The 8,989-nt window shown below is 68.7% G+C and overlaps 5 non-coding genes across 5 annotated transcripts; all 5 read left to right on the forward strand.

Moving 5' to 3' along the window:
• Positions 1-990: 990 nt before the first annotated feature.
• Positions 991-1,109, forward strand: LOC137213617 (5S ribosomal RNA). Its single transcript, XR_010938252.1, has one exon. It is a non-coding gene; the product is annotated as a 5S ribosomal RNA (ribosomal RNA).
• A 938-nt stretch (positions 1,110-2,047) lies between these two features.
• On the forward strand, positions 2,048-2,166 carry LOC137213186 (5S ribosomal RNA). Its single transcript, XR_010937828.1, has one exon. It is a non-coding gene; the product is annotated as a 5S ribosomal RNA (ribosomal RNA).
• Positions 2,167-4,068: 1,902 nt separating this feature from the next.
• Positions 4,069-4,187, forward strand: LOC137213187 (5S ribosomal RNA). The gene has a single exon (XR_010937829.1). It is a non-coding gene; the product is annotated as a 5S ribosomal RNA (ribosomal RNA).
• Positions 4,188-6,890: 2,703 nt separating this feature from the next.
• LOC137213618 (5S ribosomal RNA) lies at positions 6,891-7,009 on the forward strand. Its single transcript, XR_010938253.1, has one exon. It is a non-coding gene; the product is annotated as a 5S ribosomal RNA (ribosomal RNA).
• A 938-nt stretch (positions 7,010-7,947) lies between these two features.
• Positions 7,948-8,066, forward strand: LOC137213188 (5S ribosomal RNA). The gene has a single exon (XR_010937830.1). It is a non-coding gene; the product is annotated as a 5S ribosomal RNA (ribosomal RNA).
• Positions 8,067-8,989: the final 923 nt, after the last annotated feature.

The following is an 8,989-nucleotide window of genomic DNA, read 5'->3' on the forward strand; positions in this document are numbered from 1 at the left end:
GAGGCCTCGGCCAGTACCGTGAGGGAGGCGGAGGTGGCCACAGGGCGCCGCCGCAAGGGCAGGATCTCAGCCCATTCGGCCGCCGGGTGCCGCACCTCGTGGGGATCGCGGGAGTAATCCAAGTGTCCCGCGGAGGGATGCAGGCTGCGGTTGGACTCGCTGTGAGCACAGCTGGGGAGGCTACGTCTGTGGGCCGGTGGGGTGTCACGCTACCAGGCGTCGGGCCGGTAGACCCGAGGCACCAGAGCGGATGGAGGCTCAGAGCCCTCCAGACCCAGACTCCGCCGCGGGCCCAGTTGCCGTCCTTTCGGCCCGCGAGCCCCTCGACCTGCACCTGGCCTCCCCCACCGGCGCCCAGCCCCGGCGCCGCCACCTGTGTGCCGGTGTGTCCCTCCACAGCTCCCTCCGACAAAAGCCCCGCCCCACCACCACCCCGCCCCTATGACGTGTCACCGCGGCCGGGTGCGGGTGCGGGATCGAGGGCAGGGGCCACTTCCCCGGGCCTGCCGGCCACCAGGGGCGGGGTCCTGAGCTCGGTGGGGGGTGTGGGGGCAAGGGTGGCCTTGCCGGGGCTGAGGGGCCGTGGCGACTCAATGGTGGCTCCCAGTGGCTTCGGGCCAGCTGCTGTCGGGCAGAAGGGCCGGCCCGGGCTGCGGTCGGGCTGCGCCTAGCGCCGCGTGGGCGGGCAGGGCCGATGCCCAAGGGACCGCGGGCCCCGGGCCCTGAAGCCTCCGGGGCCACGTCCCTGTGAGCGACGTGCGGGATCTTGGGCGGGGCGCCAAGCGCCGAAGGGTTTGCTGGGTCAGGGCCGCCCTGGGCTGGGAGGTGGTCGCCAAACCCTCCGCCGCCGCCCGATACCCGAGACCTCCGTTCCCCCTGCCTGGGCGGGCGAGGGGGCCCTGCCGGGGCGGGCTGGCCGCCAGGCTGGCGTTAAGGCGCCAGCGCCAGCGAAACTGGGCCTCAAGAGGCCGCCCGCGGCCCCCCGCCCCCGTCTACGGCCATACCACCCTGAACGCGCCCGATCTCGTCTGATCTCGGAAGCTAAGCAGGGTCGGGCCTGGTTAGTACTTGGATGGGAGACCGCCTGGGAATACCGGTTGCTGTAGGCTTTTTGCCTCCCGCTGCGCCCGCCTTCTCCTTTACTCGCCCGCGGCGGGGGCCGCCGGCTCCGCCCCCGCCGGGCCGCGCTGCAGGCCCCACCTCCTCAGGCCCCTCCCACCACGGCGCGCGCCGGCGGGGGCGCTCCCCGCCGGCCCGGCCGGCTAGGCGGCCAGAAGGCGGCCCTGGAAGGCAGTCGCACCCCAGACGCTCCCGGGGTGGCTGGCCCGGACCCAGACTCCGCCGCGGGCCCAGTTGCCGTCCTTTCGGCCCGCGAGCCCCTCGACCTGCACCTGGCCGCCCCCACCGGCGCCCAGCCCCGGCGCCGCCACCTGTGTGCCGGTGTGTCCCTCCACAGCTCCCTCCGACAAAAGCCCCGCCCCACCACCACCCCGCCCCTCTGGCGTGTCACCGCGGCCGGGTGCGGGAGCGGGATCGAGGGCAGGGGCCGCTTCCCCGGGCCTGCCGGCCACCAGGGGCGGGGTCCTGAGCTCGGCGGGGGGTGTGGGGGCAAGGGTGGCCTTGCCGGGGCTGAGGGGCCGTGGCGACTCAATGGAGGCTCGCGGTGGCTTCGGGCCGGCTGCTGTCGGGCAGGAGGGCCGGCCCGGGCTGCGGCCGGGCTGCGCCTAGCGCCGCGTGGGCGGGCAGGGCCGATGCCCAAGGGACCGCGGGCCCCGGGCCCTGAAGCCTCCGGGGCCACGTCCCTGTGAGCGACGTGCGGGATCTTGGGCGGGGCGCCAAGCGCCGAAGGGTTTGCTGGGTCAGGGCCGCCCTGGGCTGGGAGGTGGTCGCCAAACCCTCCGCCGCCGCCCGATACCCGAGACCTCCGTTCCCCCTGCCTGGGCGGGCGAGGGGGCCCTGCCGGGGCGGGCTGGCCGCCAGGCTGGCGTTAAGGCGCCAGCGCCAGCGAAACTGGGCCTCAAGAGGCCGCCCGCGGCCCCCCGCCCCCGTCTACGGCCATACCACCCTGAACGCGCCCGATCTCGTCTGATCTCGGAAGCTAAGCAGGGTCGGGCCTGGTTAGTACTTGGATGGGAGACCGCCTGGGAATACCGGGTGCTGTAGGCTTTTTGCCTCCCGCTCCGCCCGCCTTCTCCTTTACTCGCCCGCGGCGGGGGGGCCGCCGGCTCCGCTCCCGCCGTGCCCCGCTGCAGGCAGTAGGCAAGGTGGTTTACCTGCCCGAGCAGGAAGCTTGGACGATGGCAGAAGTGGGAAGAAACTCTTGAGCACAGGTTCTTGGGATCCACGGAGCAGCGCATGCACATGCGATGGGTGCCTACACAGCTGGCTTGCTTGTCTGTGGGGAAAGGCGAGATGGGTCAGGGCCTGGGTTCCTGAGGGGCTGAGAATCAAGGCAGGGATAGAAGAAAGGGGACAGGCCCACATCCCCTGAACCCACGCCGGCGCCCACTCACCTTTGTGGAAAATACGATTGAAAAGTGCCCTCAAGAATCTCTTCAGATGCCTCCAGAGTTGAGGGAAGAAGGGGAGGGGGGAGGCCGGGAGCAGGGTGAGCCCTGAAATCCAACCCTTGTCCGGTCACACCCCAGCAGCCCTCCCACCTCAGCCCCTTCAAGACCCCAGGGCTCCCCCAGCCGCGCTGCACAGATCCTGCCCTGACCATAGTCACCATGTTGATCCCCACGTTGAGCAAGATGAAGCTGACCGGGATCAGAAGAATTGAGTATCCTTGCTCCTGGCATTTCCTGGGGATGGGGCCAGTGAACGGCTCGGCTCGGTAGTAGTTTCGCTCACCCATGGCCGTTGGTCCCAGGACTGCCTGGGCCCTCTGCCCTCCAGTTTTAACTGGGAGCCAGACTGGGTCATAATGGGGCAGGTGGTGAGGTCACAGTGAGGGAGGGGGATGAAAAGGAGGGCCCAGAGTGGCATTCCCTGGTAACCAGGGTCAGGTAAGCTGAGCCTGGACAGTCAAACAGGGCCCGGTGGCCGGCATACATCCCCTCGAGCGGTCATTCATTCGCTCACCGCCCGCTGACTCACTTGTTCAAATGACACATTGTGTCTCTTGGCCCCTCTTGAGACTAGGAAGACCTTGGCCTCAGAGGCCTGCTGAAGGCCTGGCTGGAGTCCAGAGCCTCAGCCTTCTTCATGCCCTTCACTGGGCCTGGAGCTGGACCTGCCCAGATGTGGAACCTCCCAGTTTGGAAGCAACTTCTTGTATGAGGCTCTCTGTGGACAGGGACAGCTGAGACACAGAGGAGGTGCCCAGAGACCAGGGGTTTGGAATCTGCAGCTGCAGATGTACTTAGTGCATGGTATAGGACCAGGAGGGGCCTGCTGGCAGAACTGTGGCCACTAAACCAAAGGGACCCTCAGGCCAAGAAGGGGACACTGGCTTCTTATTGCAGGAAGCCAAGCGCAGGGACCCAGGCTGGCAGAAGGAGTGGCGCTTCCAAGCCACAGACCACCAATGTTTCCCGGGTTCGGGAGCGGGATCGAGGGCAGGGGCCGCTTCCCCGGGCCTGCCGGCCACCAGGGGCGGGGTCCTGAGCTCGGCGGGGGGTGTGGGGGCAAGGGTGGCCTTGCCGGGGCTGAGGGGCCGTGGCGACTCAATGGAGGCTCCCGGTGGCTTCGGGCCGGCTGCTGTCGGGCAGGAGGGCCGGCCCGGGCTGCGGCCGGGCTGCGCCTAGCGCCGCGTGGGCGGGCAGGGCCGATGCCCAAGGGACCGCGGGCCCCGGGCCCTGAAGCCTCCGGGGCCACGTCCCTGTGAGCGACGTGCGGGATCTTGGGCGGGGCGCCAAGCGCCGAAGGGTTTGCTGGGTCAGGGCCGCCCTGGGCTGGGAGGTGGTCGCCAAACCCTCCGCCGCCGCCCGATACCCGAGACCTCCGTTCCCCCTGCCTGGGCGGGCGAGGGGGCCCTGCCGGGGCGGGCTGGCCGCCAGGCTGGCGTTAAGGCGCCAGCGCCAGCGAAACTGGGCCTCAAGAGGCCGCCCGCGGCCCCCCGCCCCCGTCTACGGCCATACCACCCTGAACGCGCCCGATCTCGTCTGATCTCGGAAGCTAAGCAGGGTCGGGCCTGGTTAGTACTTGGATGGGAGACCGCCTGGGAATACCGGGTGCTGTAGGCTTTTTGCCTCCCGCTCCGCCCGCCTTCTCCTTTACTCGCCCGCGGCGGGGGGGCCGCCGGCTCCGCCCCCGCCGAGCCCCGCTGCAGGCAGTAGGCAAGGTGGTTTACCTGCCCGAGCAGGAAGCTTGGGCGATGGCAGAAGTGGGAAGAAACTCTTGAGCACAGGTTCTTGGGATCCACGGAGCAGCGCATGCACATGCGATGGGTGCCTACACAGCTGGCTTGCTTGTCTGTGGGGAAAGGCGAGATGGGTCAGGGCCTGGGTTCCTGAGGGGCTGAGAATCAAGGCAGGGATAGAAGAAAGGGGACAGGCCCACATCCCCTGAACCCACGCCGGCGCCCACTCACCTTTGTGGAAAATACGATTGAAAAGTGCCCGCAAGAATCTCTTCAGATGCCTCCAGAGTTGAGGGAAGAAGGGGAGGGGGGAGGCCGGGAGCAGGGTGAGCCCTGAAATCCAACCCTTGTCCGGTCACACCCCAGCAGCCCTCCCACCTCAGCCCCTTCAAGACCCCAGGGCTCCCCCAGCCGCGCTGCACAGATCCTGCCCTGACCATAGTCACCATGTTGATCCCCACGTTGAGCAAGATGAAGCTGACCGGGATCAGAAGAATTGAGTATCCTTGCTCCTGGCATTTCCTGGGGATGGGGCCAGTGAACGGCTCGGCTCGGTAGTAGTTTCGCTCACCCATGGCCGTTGGTCCCAGGACTGCCTGGGCCCTCTGCCCTCCAGTTTTAACTGGGAGCCAGACTGGGTCATAATGGGGCAGGTGGTGAGGTCACAGTGAGGGAGGGGGATGAAAAGGAGGGCCCAGAGTGGCATTCCCTGGTAACCAGGGTCAGGTAAGCTGAGCCTGGACAGTCAAACAGGGCCCGGTGGCCGGCATACATCCCCTCGAGCGGTCATTCATTCGCTCACCGCCCGCTGACTCACTTGTTCAAATGACACATTGCGTCTCTTGGCCCCTCTTGAGACTAGGAAGACCTTGGCCTCAGAGGCCTGCTGAAGGCCTGGCTGGAGTCCAGAGCCTCAGCCTTCTTCATGCCCTTCACTGGGCCTGGAGCTGGACCTGCCCAGATGTGGAACCTCCCAGTTTGGAAGCAACTTCTTGTATGAGGCTCTCTGTGGACAGGGACAGCTGAGACACAGAGGAGGTGCCCAGAGACCAGGGGTTTGGAGTCTGCAGCTGCAGATGTACTTAGTGCATGGTATAGGACCAGGAGGGGCCTGCTGGCAGAGCTGTGGCCACTAAACCAAAGGGACCCTCAGGCCAAGAAGGGGACACTGGCTTCTTATTGCAGGAAGCCAAGCGCAGGGACCCAGGCTGGCAGAAGTAGTGGCGCTTCCAAGCCACAGACCACCAATGTTTCCTGGACTCTGGCGCTCTTTATTCCTCTCTCCATGCCCTGCCGCCCCCTGCCCCTGCCCCCATTTGCTGCTGGTAAGTTCATTTTCCCAGTCTGGCTCCCGTGCAGAGAGGGCCTGGAGGCCGAGGTGGAAGGTAGCAGCGAGTTGGCCCGCGCTTGGCCCTCCTGCGGTTGCCGCTTCAGCACCAGACTGTCATACACCTGGTAGTTGGCATTGCCTCCCGGGTTCCGGCTGAGTGGCATGAAGGTGGGCGGGGGTGGAGGGTGCTCGGTAGCCTGGACGTCGGGCAGGAGGTGAGAGGGGCGGAGGAGCAGCGCTGAGCTGGGAGCCGGGGCCCGCTGGTCCGAGGCCTCGGCCAGTACCGTGAGGGAGGCGGAGGTGGCCACAGGGCGCCGCCGCAAGGGCAGGATCTCAGCCCATTCGGCCGCCGGGTGCCGCACCTCGTGGGGATCGCGGGAGTAATCCAAGTGTCCCGCGGAGGGATGCAGGCTGCGGTTGGACTCGCTGTGAGCACAGCTGGGGAGGCTACGTCTGTGGGCCGGTGGGGTGTCACGCTACCAGGCGTCGGGCCGGTAGACCCGAGGCACCAGAGCGGATGGAGGCTCAGAGCCCTCCAGACCCAGACTCCGCCGCGGGCCCAGTTGCCGTCCTTTCGGCCCGCGAGCCCCTCGACCTGCACCTGGCCTCCCCCACCGGCGCCCAGCCCCGGCGCCGCCACCTGTGTGCCGGTGTGTCCCTCCACAGCTCCCTCCGACAAAAGCCCCGCCCCACCACCACCCCGCCCCTCTGACGTGTCACCGCGGCCGGGTGCGGGTGCGGGATCGAGGGCAGGGGCCACTTCCCCGGGCCTGCCGGCCACCAGGGGCGGGGTCCTGAGCTCGGTGGGGGGTGTGGGGGCAAGGGTGGCCTTGCCGGGGCTGAGGGGCCGTGGCGACTCAATGGTGGCTCCCAGTGGCTTCGGGCCAGCTGCTGTCGGGCAGAAGGGCCGGCCCGGGCTGCGGTCGGGCTGCGCCTAGCGCCGCGTGGGCGGGCAGGGCCGATGCCCAAGGGACCGCGGGCCCCGGGCCCTGAAGCCTCCGGGGCCACGTCCCTGTGAGCGACGTGCGGGATCTTGGGCGGGGCGCCAAGCGCCGAAGGGTTTGCTGGGTCAGGGCCGCCCTGGGCTGGGAGGTGGTCGCCAAACCCTCCGCCGCCGCCCGATACCCGAGACCTCCGTTCCCCCTGCCTGGGCGGGCGAGGGGGCCCTGCCGGGGCGGGCTGGCCGCCAGGCTGGCGTTAAGGCGCCAGCGCCAGCGAAACTGGGCCTCAAGAGGCCGCCCGCGGCCCCCCGCCCCCGTCTACGGCCATACCACCCTGAACGCGCCCGATCTCGTCTGATCTCGGAAGCTAAGCAGGGTCGGGCCTGGTTAGTACTTGGATGGGAGACCGCCTGGGAATACCGGTTGCTGTAGGCTTTTTGCCTCCCGCTGCGCCCGCCTTCTCCTTTACTCGCCCGCGGCGGGGGCCGCCGGCTCCGCCCCCGCCGGGCCGCGCTGCAGGCCCCACCTCCTCAGGCCCCTCCCACCACGGCGCGCGCCGGCGGGGGCGCTCCCCGCCGGCCCGGCCGGCCAGGCGGCCAGAAGGCGGCCCTGGAAGGCAGCCGCACCCCAGACGCTCCCGGGGTGGCTGGCCCGGACCCAGACTCCGCCGCGGGCCCAGTTGCCGTCCTTTCGGCCCGCGAGCCCCTCGACCTGCACCTGGCCGCCCCCACCGGCGCCCAGCCCCGGCGCCGCCACCTGTGTGCCGGTGTGTCCCTCCACAGCTCCCTCCGACAAAAGCCCCGCCCCACCACCACCCCGCCCCTCTGGCGTGTCACCGCGGCCGGGTGCGGGAGCGGGATCGAGGGCAGGGGCCGCTTCCCCGGGCCTGCCGGCCACCAGGGGCGGGGTCCTGAGCTCGGCGGGGGGTGTGGGGGCAAGGGTGGCCTTGCCGGGGCTGAGGGGCCGTGGCGACTCAATGGTGGCTCCCGGTGGCTTCGGGCCGGCTGCTGTCGGGCAGGAGGGCCGGCCCGGGCTGCGGCCGGGCTGCGCCTAGCGCCGCGTGGGCGGGCAGGGCCGATGCCCAAGGGACCGCGGGCCCCGGGCCCTGAAGCCTCCGGGGCCACGTCCCTGTGAGCGACGTGCGGGATCTTGGGCGGGGCGCCAAGCGCCGAAGGGTTTGCTGGGTCAGGGCCGCCCTGGGCTGGGAGGTGGTCGCCAAACCCTCCGCCGCCGCCCGATACCCGAGACCTCCGTTCCCCCTGCCTGGGCGGGCGAGGGGGCCCTGCCGGGGCGGGCTGGCCGCCAGGCTGGCGTTAAGGCGCCAGCGCCAGCGAAACTGGGCCTCAAGAGGCCGCCCGCGGCCCCCCACCCCCGTCTACGGCCATACCACCCTGAACGCGCCCGATCTCGTCTGATCTCGGAAGCTAAGCAGGGTCGGGCCTGGTTAGTACTTGGATGGGAGACCGCCTGGGAATACCGGGTGCTGTAGGCTTTTTGCCTCCCGCTCCGCCCGCCTTCTCCTTTAATCGCCCGCGGCGGGGGGGCCGCCGGCTCCGCCCCCGCCGAGCCCCGCTGCAGGCAGTAGGCAAGGTGGTTTACCTGCCCGAGCAGGAAGCTTGGGCGATGGCAGAAGTGGGAAGAAACTCTTGAGCACAGGTTCTTGGGATCCACGGAGCAGCGCATGCACATGCAATGGGTGCCTACACAGCTGGCTTGCTTGTCTGTGGGGAAAGGCGAGATGGGTCAGGGCCTGGGTTCCTGAGGGGCTGAGAATCAAGGCAGGGATAGAAGAAAGGGGACAGGCCCACATCCCCTGAACCCACGCCGGCGCCCACTCACCTTTGTGGAAAATACGATTGAAAAGTGCCCGCAAGAATCTCTTCAGATGCCTCCAGAGTTGAGGGAAGAAGGGGAGGGGGGAGGCCGGGAGCAGGGTGAGCCCTGAAATCCAACCCTTGTCCGGTCACACCCCAGCAGCCCTCCCACCTCAGCCCCTTCAAGACCCCAGGGCTCCCCCAGCCGCGCTGCACAGATCCTGCCCTGACCATAGTCACCATGTTGATCCCCACGTTGAGCAAGATGAAGCTGACCGGGATCAGAAGAATTGAGTATCCTTGCTCCTGGCATTTCCTGGGGATGGGGCCAGTGAACGGCTCGGCTCGGTAGTAGTTTCGCTCACCCATGGCCGTTGGTCCCAGGACTGCCTGGGCCCTCTGCCCTCCAGTTTTAACTGGGAGCCAGACTGGGTCATAATGGGGCAGGTGGTGAGGTCACAGTGAGGGAGGGGGATGAAAAGGAGGGCCCAGAGTGGCATTCCCTGGTAACCAGGGTCAGGTAAGCTGAGCCTGGACAGTCAAACAGGGCCCGGTGGCCGGCATACATCCCCTCGAGCGGTCATTCATTCGCTCACCGCCC

This window comes from Pseudorca crassidens, chromosome 19 (assembly GCF_039906515.1).
Source record: "Pseudorca crassidens isolate mPseCra1 chromosome 19, mPseCra1.hap1, whole genome shotgun sequence".
NCBI lineage: Eukaryota > Metazoa > Chordata > Mammalia > Artiodactyla > Delphinidae > Pseudorca > Pseudorca crassidens.